Below are 13,064 nucleotides of genomic sequence, written 5' to 3'. Positions count from 1 at the left end.
TGCTATTTGATAGTGCTTGGAAATTGTTGCCTTTTAAAAGAACTTCCAGAATCTCCCTGTTGGATGGTCACTGGCTACACAATAAAAAAAACAGCTTTTCCACACTCTACTCTTTGAAGGTGGGGAGATTTTTCCAAACATTTTTCCAAGTACAAAATGCTATTACCAGAGTTCTGACTGCGGCTAGTTAGGAGGAATCTATCACACCCTTTTTGAAAAGGGTTTCACTGCCTACTGGTTGATTCTGGGCACAATTCAAAGTGCTGTTTATGACTTATAGAATACTACACAGCATTGGCTGATAAAGACTATCTCTCCCTATATGTGGCTCTTTGAATCTTAAAGTCTCCTCAAAGGAGGCAGCAGAGAGGGCCTTCTTGTGCCCCTTCTACACTCCCATATAAAATCCAGATCATCTGCTTTGAATTGGATTATACTGCAGTGTAGAATGGGCCTTAATTGCTGCTCCCAGACTGGTGGCCTTTCCACACAGCCATATAGCCCAGAATATCAAGGCAGAAAATCCCACAATGTCTGTTTTGAACTGGGATATCAGTCCACACTGCCATATATTCAATTTCAAAGAAGATAATGTGGGATATTATTCACCTGCAGGAAGGGGCCTGTGAAACTTCATCCCACGGGAAGCCACTTCTTTGCTCTCCTTACATTTTTTAAACAGGTGTGCAGCTGGAGCTTTTAATGGGCTCTGTGTGTATGTCTCCTTAAATGTTTTGACATTATTAGTATTTTAATATGATAGCTTACACACACTGTGAAGGTTGGGGTAATTGTCACCCTGTAGCTTTTTTTCTGCAGCCATGAAAAAATCTTGGACCCATCTTGCAGTTTGTTTTCAGGGCTGCTAGGTTAAGTCCATCTCAGACTCTGACATTGTAGTGTCAAAACCAGAAACCCAGGGTGACACTTTATGATGTTACAGGGCCAAGTGCTGATGGTTTTACAGGAAAGAGCCTTGGATGATATCATTAATCATGATATATTAAGCATCAACCACATTTGCTCTGAGTAGGTCATTCATTTTTTTAAAAAAAACAAACAAAACAAATCAAGGAAAAGGTCTATACATGCATAGGTTGGCATCCTGTTAGTCGCATATGCATGTATAAGCTCCTCTATGTCTGTAGATGTCTTTTTTCTATACTGAAGGAGTGAGCATTCTCTTCCTCCTTCTGCAGCACCCAAAAGCCCACCCCTACCCTGCCTAACTTAGTATACAGCCTTTGAAGCCCAGTCATTTTGTGCCTTGATGGGAACAAGGAGGATTTGGTTTTGTCCACATAGCCAGATGTAAAATGATTACAGCAGTGTTCAGACCCCTAGAGGATTTTGATAGGTCTCAAATGCTTCTCTGATCCTGCTTGCATGAATGGCAATCGTGGGAGTTGGATGGCATCAGAGCTTGTATAGTAGGTCCAAATGGTGGAGGTATACTACTCAACCTAGTATAGGCCTGCATGTGGAATTGTGAGCTTTGTGAGCCGTTCTTTCTGAGGCAGTGCTCTTGCCCTAAAATCCCTCATTTTGAGGATCAGAGAAGATTGCTTAAACCAGGGGTCCCCAAACTTTTTAAGCAGAGGGCCGGTCCACAATCCTTCAGACTGTTGAGGGGCCGAATTATCATTTGAAAAAAAATACAAACAAATTCCTATGCATACTGCACAGGTCTTATTTGTAGTGCAACAACAACAACAACGAAAGAATACAATATTTAAAAATGAAAACAATTTTAACCAACATAAACCAATGGAAAGTGTGGGCCTGCTACTGGCCAATGAGATAGTCAAGTTAATTAGGATTGTTGTTTGTTGTTGTTGTGTGCCTTCAAGTCATTTCAGACTTTATTTACTGCATTTACTATGCATTTATTTACTACATTTATATCCCACCCTTCTCACCCTGAAGGGGACTCAGAGCAGCTGTATGTACATACAATATATTATATTATTAGCATAACACAATATTAGCATTATATATTACTATATTGAACTATACCACTATACTATTATATAATATGTAATATATAACATATAATTAATATTATTATATGGTATTACTATTAGTATATTGTATAACATAAGATTATTATCAATATTATATGTATCTACAATATATTATATTATTAAAACTGATATAAAAATATTATATTATAAAACTGAGGGTGGGGGCCAGGTAAGTGACCTTGGAGGGCCGCATCCGGCCCCCGGGCCTTAGTTTGGGGACCCCTGGCTTAAACCTTCAGAACCAAGCCCTGAAATCTGGGAAGCCTGTTTATGTTGCTACATACATAAATCGTTTAGTAAGACTGCTAATAAAGTTGTTTTGGAGGTCTCCCATTCACAAGATCACCATAAGTTGAAGCCAACTTGATGGCAACTAACAACAAATCTGAAAGTAACTTTCACTGAACTCGGTCCCATTTATTTCTATGTAAACATACTGAATTGTGCAGTAAATCTTTTAATTTTTGTTTTCCATCCAAAAGAAGTTTCAGCACAAGACAATCCATATGAGTGTACATTCAATCAATATGTGATTATTGACTCAATCATTACAGATGACAAGCATGCACATATATACTGTATATATAAGCCAGCCTCTTTGGCCAGTGTGTTACTCTAAAGACTGTGATATGCTGAAATCAAAACCACAATACTAGAAGAACATTCCCCCAGCTAGTGTTGCAGCAATCACCTTATGGAGGCCATCTGCCATAGCTCTTTTTTATTTTATTTTAACTGAGCTTCTGTTGTACTGTAAATAACATTTATTTAGAATTACAAGGGGTTTTTCCCCTTCTTCTAAATACACAGCTCAATTTGCAAACCCCATGCCAGAGAGTTCCAACCATTCCTGGGAATGGATTCTGAAGCAATCCACACCGTCCCTGACGTCACTGAAAATTTATAATTGGCTGCTGTTTAGACAAAGCATTTGGTTGATATTTCCTTTTCACGCACATTGAGAGCTGAACTGACCTGGTACTTTGTCGGACTGAAGGAAATAGAAAGCATTTCATTGAAGCTCAAGCTCGGAGATCAACAATCTCTTCAAGAATTTGGCAACCTGAATGAAGCAATGTACCACCCATGCTGTGATATCACTGATAGCTTCCCTTCTGTATACAAACCTAAAACTGGTCAGTATTTTGGTGCCAAAATTGAAGGAGAAAATAGTTTCCCTCCCCACCCCATTCTCTATACACAGAAACTTACTGGCTACTGCAAGGTTCAAAATGCCAGCACCTCCCCTGACCTCCGGCACCCATTCTCTGCCTAATGGTAGGGCAGGCCATATGAAAACCGTTTCTGCCTAATGAAAATGATATGGGCCTGTGAAAATAATGTTTGTGCCTCTCCACCAAAGCACTGGAAAGGTTGGGCCAAGCACTGGACCTTACCAGTGAATGGGAGAACAGTGACAACTTCTATTTACAAAATCTTTGTATACATTTCACAGATGTTGGTAACATTTATAATTTAAAGGGAGAGCAGATTCCAATGTTGCTTTGTGCCATCCTGGGCTACCTTTGGACACACGGGTTCTGATTTGTTGTTGTTTTCCTCCTAGAACACCCACATCCAACAACGACAACAAAAATCTCACTTGTGAGCCAGAAAAAACTCAGAATGTGCTTTCTGTACCAGAATTGTGAATCTTCCCAACTCTATGATTCTATGAACTGGGTCCTCTTCTTTTGCCTGCAGTTACACAATTTTCATGCAGAAATCCACACTGAATCGAAGGTGCCTTTATTAAAAATCGGAAGTTAGAAAAGAAAATCACTGAGTGATAATAGCAGTAGATCCTAATATGTCTTTAGTCCACCTGAACAATGCTTACATCTTCTACCCAGGATACATCCTTGCCTCAGATTTAATCTGGGTTAATTTCTACTGCCTCACTCCAAGTAACTGAAAACTGCATTTCTCCAAACCAGAATATCCCCATGTAGTGTATCCACATTACAAACCCATGTCAGTTTTATACCACTGTAATTTTCATGACTCCATCTTAGAAAACCTTGGAACATGAGTGGACTAGAACTCTCCAGCAGAATTGCCTTAAATACTTCATCAAGGTATACAATTCAGGTTTGCTTAGCATGGAGTCTTGACAATTACAAATGGGATGAAACCAGCACAATCAAGTCAGTAGATATACACAAGGAGAAGGTACTACTAGAAATGTTCCTCTCTTCCTTGACACTCGTCTACCTTTCCTCCTCCCCGCTTAAAAATGTTAGAGCATAATCAACTATTTGATGATTTGGCACTGATTTCACCGAATTACTTGGAGAAAGGTGTTAACTAACCACTACAAATTACTTATTCTGTACAAACACTCCCTGGTTACAAGGGATATAGGGAAAAAAAAGCATGGAAGGCAATCTTCCCCTTTCCTTTCTTAAGAATAGGAATAAGAGATTGGCAAATTCAAGACTGGCAACTGAAGAGACAGATAGACTTCCTTAAGTCTATGGGGGAATATGTTCCCATTCTTCACATGGCTACTTAAAAGCATAAATAATAGGGAACCCTATTGAAATGAAGGACTTCTGGCCCAAGAGGAGTCATATTGAAGGACCTAGCAGATACCTAAAGAGGTTAAACTTTGTCAGATTAGGATGAATGAAACTGCAGGTAAGGTTCCAATTACTGTACTGATTTTTCTTTTAGCCCAGGATTGATCAGACATTAAGCTTGTGGAAACCACTTTGACTTTTCTTTTAACATACTATAACTTTAGAAATCCACTTTGTGCTTTAAAAAAAAACCTAGAATTTCAGCATCCACTTATCAGACCTATGTGAAATCCAAAATGTTATGTAAAAGTGGTGAACTGGTAGAGTTAGTGAATGTGTGCATTTATGAACTTTATGCCACATCTACAAATACAAATGCCCACCCATATTAAATAGAGCAGGGGGTCTAGCACAAGACCAATCAGTGGTCAAGACCAGATACACACATTTTGATACTGTAAGTGATAAACAAGGAAGCAAGGGGTTAGTCCTTGCTGAGCTTTTGTTTCAAAGAATCCCTTGCTATTCTTCTGGGAGCCAGAACCCCTCTGATATACCACAAATAACCCAGAGACCTAGCAGTAGATACAGATCTGCCTTCCACCCTCCTCTATTTGACACACCTGCAGCCATCTACCTGGAAAATAAGACTCCATGGGATTTACCTGTCCTGATTAAACTGCTAATCACCTGTGTGTTGTCCAGAATCACTGGGTTGCTGTGAGTTTTCTGGGCTGTATGGCCATGTTCCAGAAGCATTCTCTCCTGACGTTTCGCTAGGCATCCTCAGAGGTTGTAAGGTTGTTGGAAACTACGCAAGTGAGGTTTATGTATCTGTAGAAGGTCCAGGGTGAGAGAAAGAACTCTTCTTTGTTGGATTCAAGTGTGAATGTTGTAACTAATCACTAAAAAACCTTGCAGCTTCAAAGCCTGGCTGATTCCTGCCTGGGGGAATCCTTTGTTGGAAGGTGTTAGCTGGCCCTGATTGTTTCATGTCTAAAATTCCCCTGTTTTCAGAGTGAATCAGCAGGAGTCAGACAGGGTTTGAAGCTGCAAGGCTTTTCAGTGCTAATCAAGGTGATTAATTGCAACATTCACACCTGCCTCTGATAGATTAGAGTTCTTTCTCCCACCCTAGACCTTCCACAGATATATAAACATCACTTGCTTAGTTTCCAACAAACCTCACAACCTCTGAGGATGCCTACCATAGATGTGGGTGAAAAGTCAGGAGAGAATGCTTTTGGAACATGAACATACTGCCCGGAAAGCTCACAGCAACCCAATTCCTTGCTATTCTTCTGAGACAGTGGTTTTCAACCTGTGGGTTCCCAGATGTTTTGCCCTTCAACTCCCAGAAATCCAACAGCTGGTAAACTGGCTGAGATTACTGGCCAAAACACCTGGGGACCCACAGGTAGAGAACCACAGTCCTGGGAGCCAGAACCCAGAAACCTAGCAGTAAATACGGATCTTCCTTCCACCCTCCTCTATTTGATGCTGTGAGGCAGCCTACAGCCATGGGAAATAAGACTAAATGGGATTTACCTGTCCTGATTAAACTGCTAGTGACCTGTTGCTAAAGCTCTTACAGCTGCAGCTCCTTCTGTCCTGCCTCAGTAATTCATGTTTGGATAAAGGAAGGATGGATGTATTGAACTTGGGGTATGATCCACATTGTCAAAGTGCTGACACACACAGAAGGGACCGGCATTTTCCCTGGAAGATTGGGCTGGCCACAGTGGAAAAACCCCTTCCTGAGTCACAGGCCAAAGGGAAAGAGAAACCCACACTAGAGGGTGGTGTTTTGATGGGAAGAGTGGGTGATCTAATGGGTTTGGTGAAGATGTTTTGTGGGAGCGAAGGAGGGGTTTTACATATATATCCCCTCTCACCTCCAGTGACCTCTTCTGTCCTCTCCCTATTTCATACTCGGCAGCTCTTGAGAAGGAGACCAAGAGTGGCAATTCTAAGATCACCCTTTCATGACCAGGCATCTAGACCAGGTATGGGCAAACTTGGGCCCTCCCTCCAGGTGTTTTGGACTTCAACTCCCACCATTCCTAACAGCCTCAGGCCCTTTCCTTAAGCGGCTGAGGGGGGAAAGGAAGGGGCCTGAGGCTGTTAGGAATGGTGAGAGTTGAAGTCCAAAACACCTGGAGGGAGGGCCCAAGTTTGCCCATACCTGATGGATACTGTAGAACTAACGCAGCTTGACAGCCCTTTCGAGGCTATGGAATCATGGGAGTTGTAGTTTCACATGGATTTCAGTCCCCTCCCTCAAAGAATGCTGGTGTTTCCCAAATTACAACTGCCAGGATGCCAAATAGCGTTGCGCCAAGGCAGTGAAAGTGGGGCCAAACTGCATTAATCCCGCATTGTAGATACACCTTTGGCTGAAGCAAACCGTTCCAACCCAACAGCGGTGCTTCTGTTCGAGAGCGATTGGCAATGCATCTATACCAGACACATACATCTATCTCTATCTCTATTTCGGGGACGAAGAGATCAAATTGTGAGACATCTTGGCGCAGACCGATCACGCCAACTTCAGTGAGATTTTCAACTTCGAACGCAAACACTAAACTCGGGATTTTGATGTTGACAAGACCACACAAAGGACATGGGTTTTAGATTCGTTTGGGAAGAGACTCTTCCCTCCAGATTTTAAATCCCTACCCTTCTCACAGATTTCGTCTCCCCCCCCCCCCTTCCTAAATGCGGATCTTCCAAGGAAGCAAACATATACCATTCACTGGGTTGCTGTGAGTTTTCCGCACTGTATGGCCATGTTCCAGAAGCATTCTTTCCTGACGTTTCGCCTGCATTTACGGCAGGCATCCTCAGAGGTTGTGAGGTCTGTTGGAAACTTAGACAATTGGTTTATATATCTGTGTTCGTGTTGGGAGAAACAACTCTTGTCTGTTTGAGGCCGCTAAGAATGTTGCAATTGGCCACCCTGATTAGCATTGAATAGCCTTTCAGCTTCAAGGTATGATTGCTTACTGCCTGGGGGAATCCTTGTTGGAAGGTGTTAGCTGGGCACAGCATATTACACAGAGGGCCCTTCCACACAGCCCTATATCCCAGAAAATCAAGGCAGAAAACCCCACATTATTTGAGTGTGGATTCAGATAAACCAGTTCAAAGCAGAAGTTGTGGGATTTTCTGCCTTGATATTATGGGATATAGGACTGTGCGGAAGGGCCCAGAAATGCTGGATCACTCTAACAACCACCATGTCAGACTACACAGAGAAGCCACTGAACACAACCATGTGGACAAGTTGAACAGAAGGGAGGAAACAATGAAAATGAACAAAATCTGGCTACCAGTATTTTTTTTTAAAAAAAAACCCAAAACAAGGACAGTAAATAAAAAGCAACACTCTGACCACAGGGCAATTCCAGACAGGAATCAGTCAGGGCCAGGATAGTGAATAAAGAACAACACTCAGAAAACAGAGGAATTCCAGACATGAATCAGTCAAGGCCAGCTAACACCTCCCAACAAAGGATTCCCCCAGGCAGGAAGCAGGCAGGCTTTTGAAGCTGAAAGGCCAATCAGTGCTAATCAAGGTGGCCAATTGCAACATTCACATTTGGCTCAAACTGACAAGAGTTCTTTCTCCCACCCTGGACATTCCACAGATATATCAACCCCACTTGACTAGTTTCCAACAGACCTCACTATCTTTGAGGATGCCTGTCATAGATGCAGGCGAAAAGTCAGGAGATAATGCTTCTGAAACATGGGCTATACAACCCAGAAAACTCACAGCAACCCAGTGATTCCGGCCATGCAAGCCTTCGACGACACATTCAGTACCATTCATCTATACAGAAACGTCTAGTCTTCCCGGAATTGCGTATTCCACGCGAGCCACCGTCTCTGAGAAATGTAATGCTATATATTACTTAAGCGGCTGAGGGGGAAAAGGAAAGGGCCTGAGGCTGTTAGGAATGGTGGGAGTTGAAGTCCAAAACACCTGGAGGGAGGGCCCAAGTTTGCCCATGCCTGGTCTAGATGCACCCTTGGACTCGAGACCAGGATTAACTAAGTCGTCGAAGGCACACAGCCACAAGTAGGGCGACGTTTTAGTGGCCCTAATAAAGATATTACCCAGCTTTGGAGTTTATGGCTCTTTCCCGGTTAACCTCCCACAGGGAAAGCCCCCCCCCCCTTAACACGCAGAACACGTGTCTTCTCAACGTCCCCACTTTCCTGGCCGAGGAGGGAAAACAACCCAAGCCGGTCGGCCTCCTTTCGCTCCCGGGAGCAGAGAGACAGCTGTTCTCGGTTAAGAAGGAGCTCTTGCAGAACTCCCAAGGATGAACGACACAAACAACTTTCAAGTCAAGAGGTTCTGTAATGTCAACAACAAGGCAAAAGTACTGTTTACGCCGCTCGCAGCAGGGCTGCCAAGTATGGGGGGGGGGGGGGGTGGCGGAGGAAGAAGAGGAGGAAGATGAGGAAGAGGAAGAAGAGGGAGAGAAGGGGGAAGAAGAGGAAGAGCCCGGTTCTGATCTACATTTTTATTAATGACTTAGATGAAGGATTAGCAGGCATAATGATGAAATTTGCGGACGACACCAAATTGGGAGGGGCAGCCAATACTCCAGAAGACAGGAGCAGAATCCAAAACGATCTTAACAGATAAGAGAGATGATTGGCCGAAACTAACAAAATGAACTTCTACAGGGAGGATACTCCACTTAGGGAGAAAAAGTGAAATGCACAGAGTAGGTGTGAAAAGGATCTTGAAGTTAAACACGAGCCAACAATGTCATGCTGCAGCTAAAAAATGCCAATGGGATTTGGGCCTGCATAAACAGGAGTCAAGTGAGATCCAGGAAAATCATGCCACCCCTCTATTCTGCCTTGGTCAGACCACACCTGGAATACTGGGTCCAATTCTGGGCACCGCAATTGAAGGGAGATGTTGACAAGCTGGAAAGCGTCCAGAGGAGGGCGACTAAAATGATTAAGGGTCTGGAGAACAAGCCCTATGAGAAGCGGCTTAAAGAGCTGGGCATGTTTAGCCTGCAGAAGAGAAGGCTGAGAGGAGACATGATAGCCATGTATAAATATGTGAGGGGAAGTCATAGGGAGGGAGGAGCAAGCTTGTTTTTTGCTGCCCTGGAGACTAGGATGAGGAACAATGGCTTCAAACTACAGGAAAGGAGATTCCACCTGAACATGAGGACTGTGAGAGCTGTTCAGAAGTGGAATTTTCTGCCCGAACTGTGGTGGAGGCTCCTTCTTTGGAGGCTTTTAAGCAGAGGCTGGTTCACCATCTGTTGGGGTGCTTTGAATGCCATTTTCTTGTTTCTTGGCAGAATGGGGTTGGCTTGGATGGCCCACGAGGTCTCTTCCAACTTTTTGGTTTTATGATTCTATGAAAAAGATGATGAAGGAGACTAGAAAGAGGAAGAAGAGGAGGAGGAAGAGGATGACAAAGAAGATTTGGGAGGAGGAGGAAAATAAATAAGACAAAGAGGAAGGGAAGGAATAGACGACGAAGATTAGGAAGAGGAGGAAGATGAGGAGGAGGAAGAAGAGGCAAAAGGAGGAGGAGGGTCGGTGGGGCAGAGCATTCAGGGTCCTTAGTCCTTATTTAATGAGGGGAGAGAATTAGGAAGGAGTCATAGTCCCTTTCCGCGCAGCTGAATAAAATCCCACATTATCTGTTTTGAACTGGAACATATGGCAGTGTGGACTTATTGTGGGATTTTCTGTCTTGATATTCTGGGTTATACGGCCGTGTGGAAGGGCCCTGGGAAACAGCGTGAGGTTGGATCTACGCTGCCCCAGAATTTGTCGCTAGATTATCTGATTATCCTAGATTATCTGGCAGTGTAGACTCATATGTTCCAGTTCAAAGCAAATAATCTGGGATCAGATTGTGGGATATAGTGCAGTGTAGATCCAGCCACACGCTGTTTCCCAGGGCCCTTCCACACAGCCCTATATCCCAGAATATCAAGGCAGAAAATCCCACAATATCTGCTTTGAACTGGCTTATCTGAGTCCACACTGCCATATATTTCAGTTCAAAGCATAAAATGTGGGATTTTATTCAGCTGCGTGGAAGGGGTCACGCGGTTTTCTTGGCAAGATGTGTTGGGATTCAACTATTCAAACTCCTTAGGATCTGTGAGTGGGAATTGGGAAAGAGAGGACATGTATTGTAACGGAGGAGGGACGGCGGTGTGCCTTCCAGTGGGGTTTTCTCGGCCAGGTGTGTCCAGAGGGGGTCGGTGCCCGCCTTCCTCGGAGGCTGAGAGGGTGTGACTTGCCCCAAGTCGCCCAGAAGCTTCCCACCATCCCAGGCAGAGGGCCCTTCCACGCAGCCATATAACCCAGAATATTAAAGCACATATCTGCTTTGAACTGGGATGTCTGAGTCCACACTGCCATGTATTCGTAATGTGGGATTTTATTCAGCTGTGTGGAAGGGGCCAGGCAGGGCTACTACTCTGATTCGAACCGATTTGCTTTGGATATATGTATCCGAAGAATTTAAAAGAAAAAGGAATGCTCTCCTCATCCCCACCCGTCGATGAGAAAAGAGAGCTCGCAAGGAGAGACCAGGGGTCGGAGGCTGAGCCCCTTTGGCTGGCTCGGGCACACAGTTGGGATTTCCCTCTCCTTCTCTGGAAAGGATGGATGGGCATCTATCGGGGGTGCTTTGATGGTGCTTTTGGGCTCTTCCAACTTTAGGATCCCGTGATTCCCTTCCTAAATGCGCGCCGACTTGTCACCTAGCCGGTCTCGGGACATGACGCCACAGGCAGGCATTCTCTCTCTCTCTCTCTCTCTCTCTCTCTCTCTCTCTCTCTCTCTCTCTCTCTCTCTCGACAGCCTCTATCCCTCCATCTTCCCCGTCCCCTCCCGGCTCCCCCCCCCCCCCAAACGATTTCGAGAAAACCCAGCGGCGAGGAGAAAGAAAATAACATTAAACATTAAAGCCCAGGACGAGGCCCAGCCCCCCAAGCAGCCTTCTTCTCCATCCCGAAGACGGAAAAAGCCCACCAGCAACTTCCCTCCCTTTCTTCGTCTCAGGTTTCCGCACAGCCATATAACCTGGAGTATCAAAGCAGATAATTCACAATATCTGCTTTCAACTGGGTTATCTGAGTCCTCACTGCCATATAATCCAATTCAGTTTGGATTTTATACAGCTGTATGGAAGGGGTCTCAGTCACCGGCTTGCCTTTCTTTGCCCACTTGTTGGAGACACAAATTGCTGCGAGTTTTCCGGGCTGTATGTTCCAGAAGCATTCTCTCCTGATGTTTCGCCTGTATCAGTGGCAGGCATCCTCAGGGGTTGTGAGGTCTCTTGGAAACTAAGCAAGTGGGTTTTATATATCTGTGGAAGGTCCAGGGTGGGAGAAAGGACTGTTTTCTTTATTTACTGTCCTAATTTTAGAGTTTTTGTAATACTGGTAGCCAGATTCTGTTCATTTTCATGGCACTTGATGAACCAGCCTGGAGACAGCATATTATCCGAGAACACAGAAATGCTGTACCACTCCAACAACCACTATGTCAGACTACACAGAGAAGCCACTGAAATCCACAAGCATGTGGGCAATTTCAACAGAAAGGAGGAAACCCTAAGAATGAACAAAATCTGGCTACCAGTATTTAAAAACAAAAACCAAAAAACAAAAACAAAACAAGGACAGTAAATAAAGAGCAACACTCTGAAAACAGGACAATTCCAGACAGGAAACAATCAGGGGCAGCTAACACCTCCCAACAAAGGATTCCCCCAGGAAGGAAGCAGCTAGGCCTTGAAACCGAAAGGCTATTCAATGTTAATCAAGGCGGCCAATTGCGACATTCACACTTGACTCAGACAAGAATTCTTTCTCCCACCCTGGACTATACACAGATATATAAAACCCACTTGCTTAGTTTCCAAGAGACCTCACAACCCCTGAGGATGCCTGCCACTGATACAGGCGAAACATCAGGAGAGAATGCTTCTGGAACATGGCTATACAGCCTGAAAAACTCAGTAACCCTATGATTCCGGTCATGAAAGCCTTCGACAACACAAATAATATATATATTGGGAAAAAGTGGCGCCGAGGAATCAAGGCTGCCGACAATGAGGTGGAAAATCCACCTCCCATCCTTATTGGCTCAAACTTTAAAAAGTTATCTACCGTATTAATTCTCTACCGTAGAATTAATACAGTTTGACACCACTTCAACTACTTGTGGAATCCTGGGAAGTGTAGTTTGACAAGTTGTGTAGCCTTCTCTGTCGGAGAGTGCCGGGATCTCAGCAAACTAAACTACCCATCCCAGGGCTCCATAGCATTGAAGGGTGCCAAGCCAAACTGCAGTTGAGGAGATGCATCCCTTGGCGGTCTTGCCGAGCTGGAGGGAAGCGAAGAACCCACTCTGCCCATGCTCAGGAGCACCTCCTTCAAGGAAGCGCCACCAACTCCAACGGGGCTTCAAAGACGTGCGACGGGGCGGGGAGCGCCGGCTCTCTCTCCGG

General features: G+C 44.4%; 1 protein-coding gene across 1 annotated transcript in view; it reads right to left on the bottom strand.

The window, feature by feature from the left end:
* Positions 1-13,064, bottom strand: part of wnt2b (Wnt family member 2B) — a 60,826-nt gene that overhangs the window by 47,385 nt on the left and 377 nt on the right. The window lies entirely within an intron of this gene.

The sequence above is a fragment of the Anolis carolinensis genome, chromosome 4 (assembly GCF_035594765.1).
Source record: "Anolis carolinensis isolate JA03-04 chromosome 4, rAnoCar3.1.pri, whole genome shotgun sequence".
In the NCBI taxonomy this organism is placed as follows: domain Eukaryota; kingdom Metazoa; phylum Chordata; class Lepidosauria; order Squamata; family Dactyloidae; genus Anolis; species Anolis carolinensis.
The sequence above is the reverse complement of the archived record's forward strand: the minus strand, read 5'-3'. Positions and strand labels throughout refer to the sequence as shown.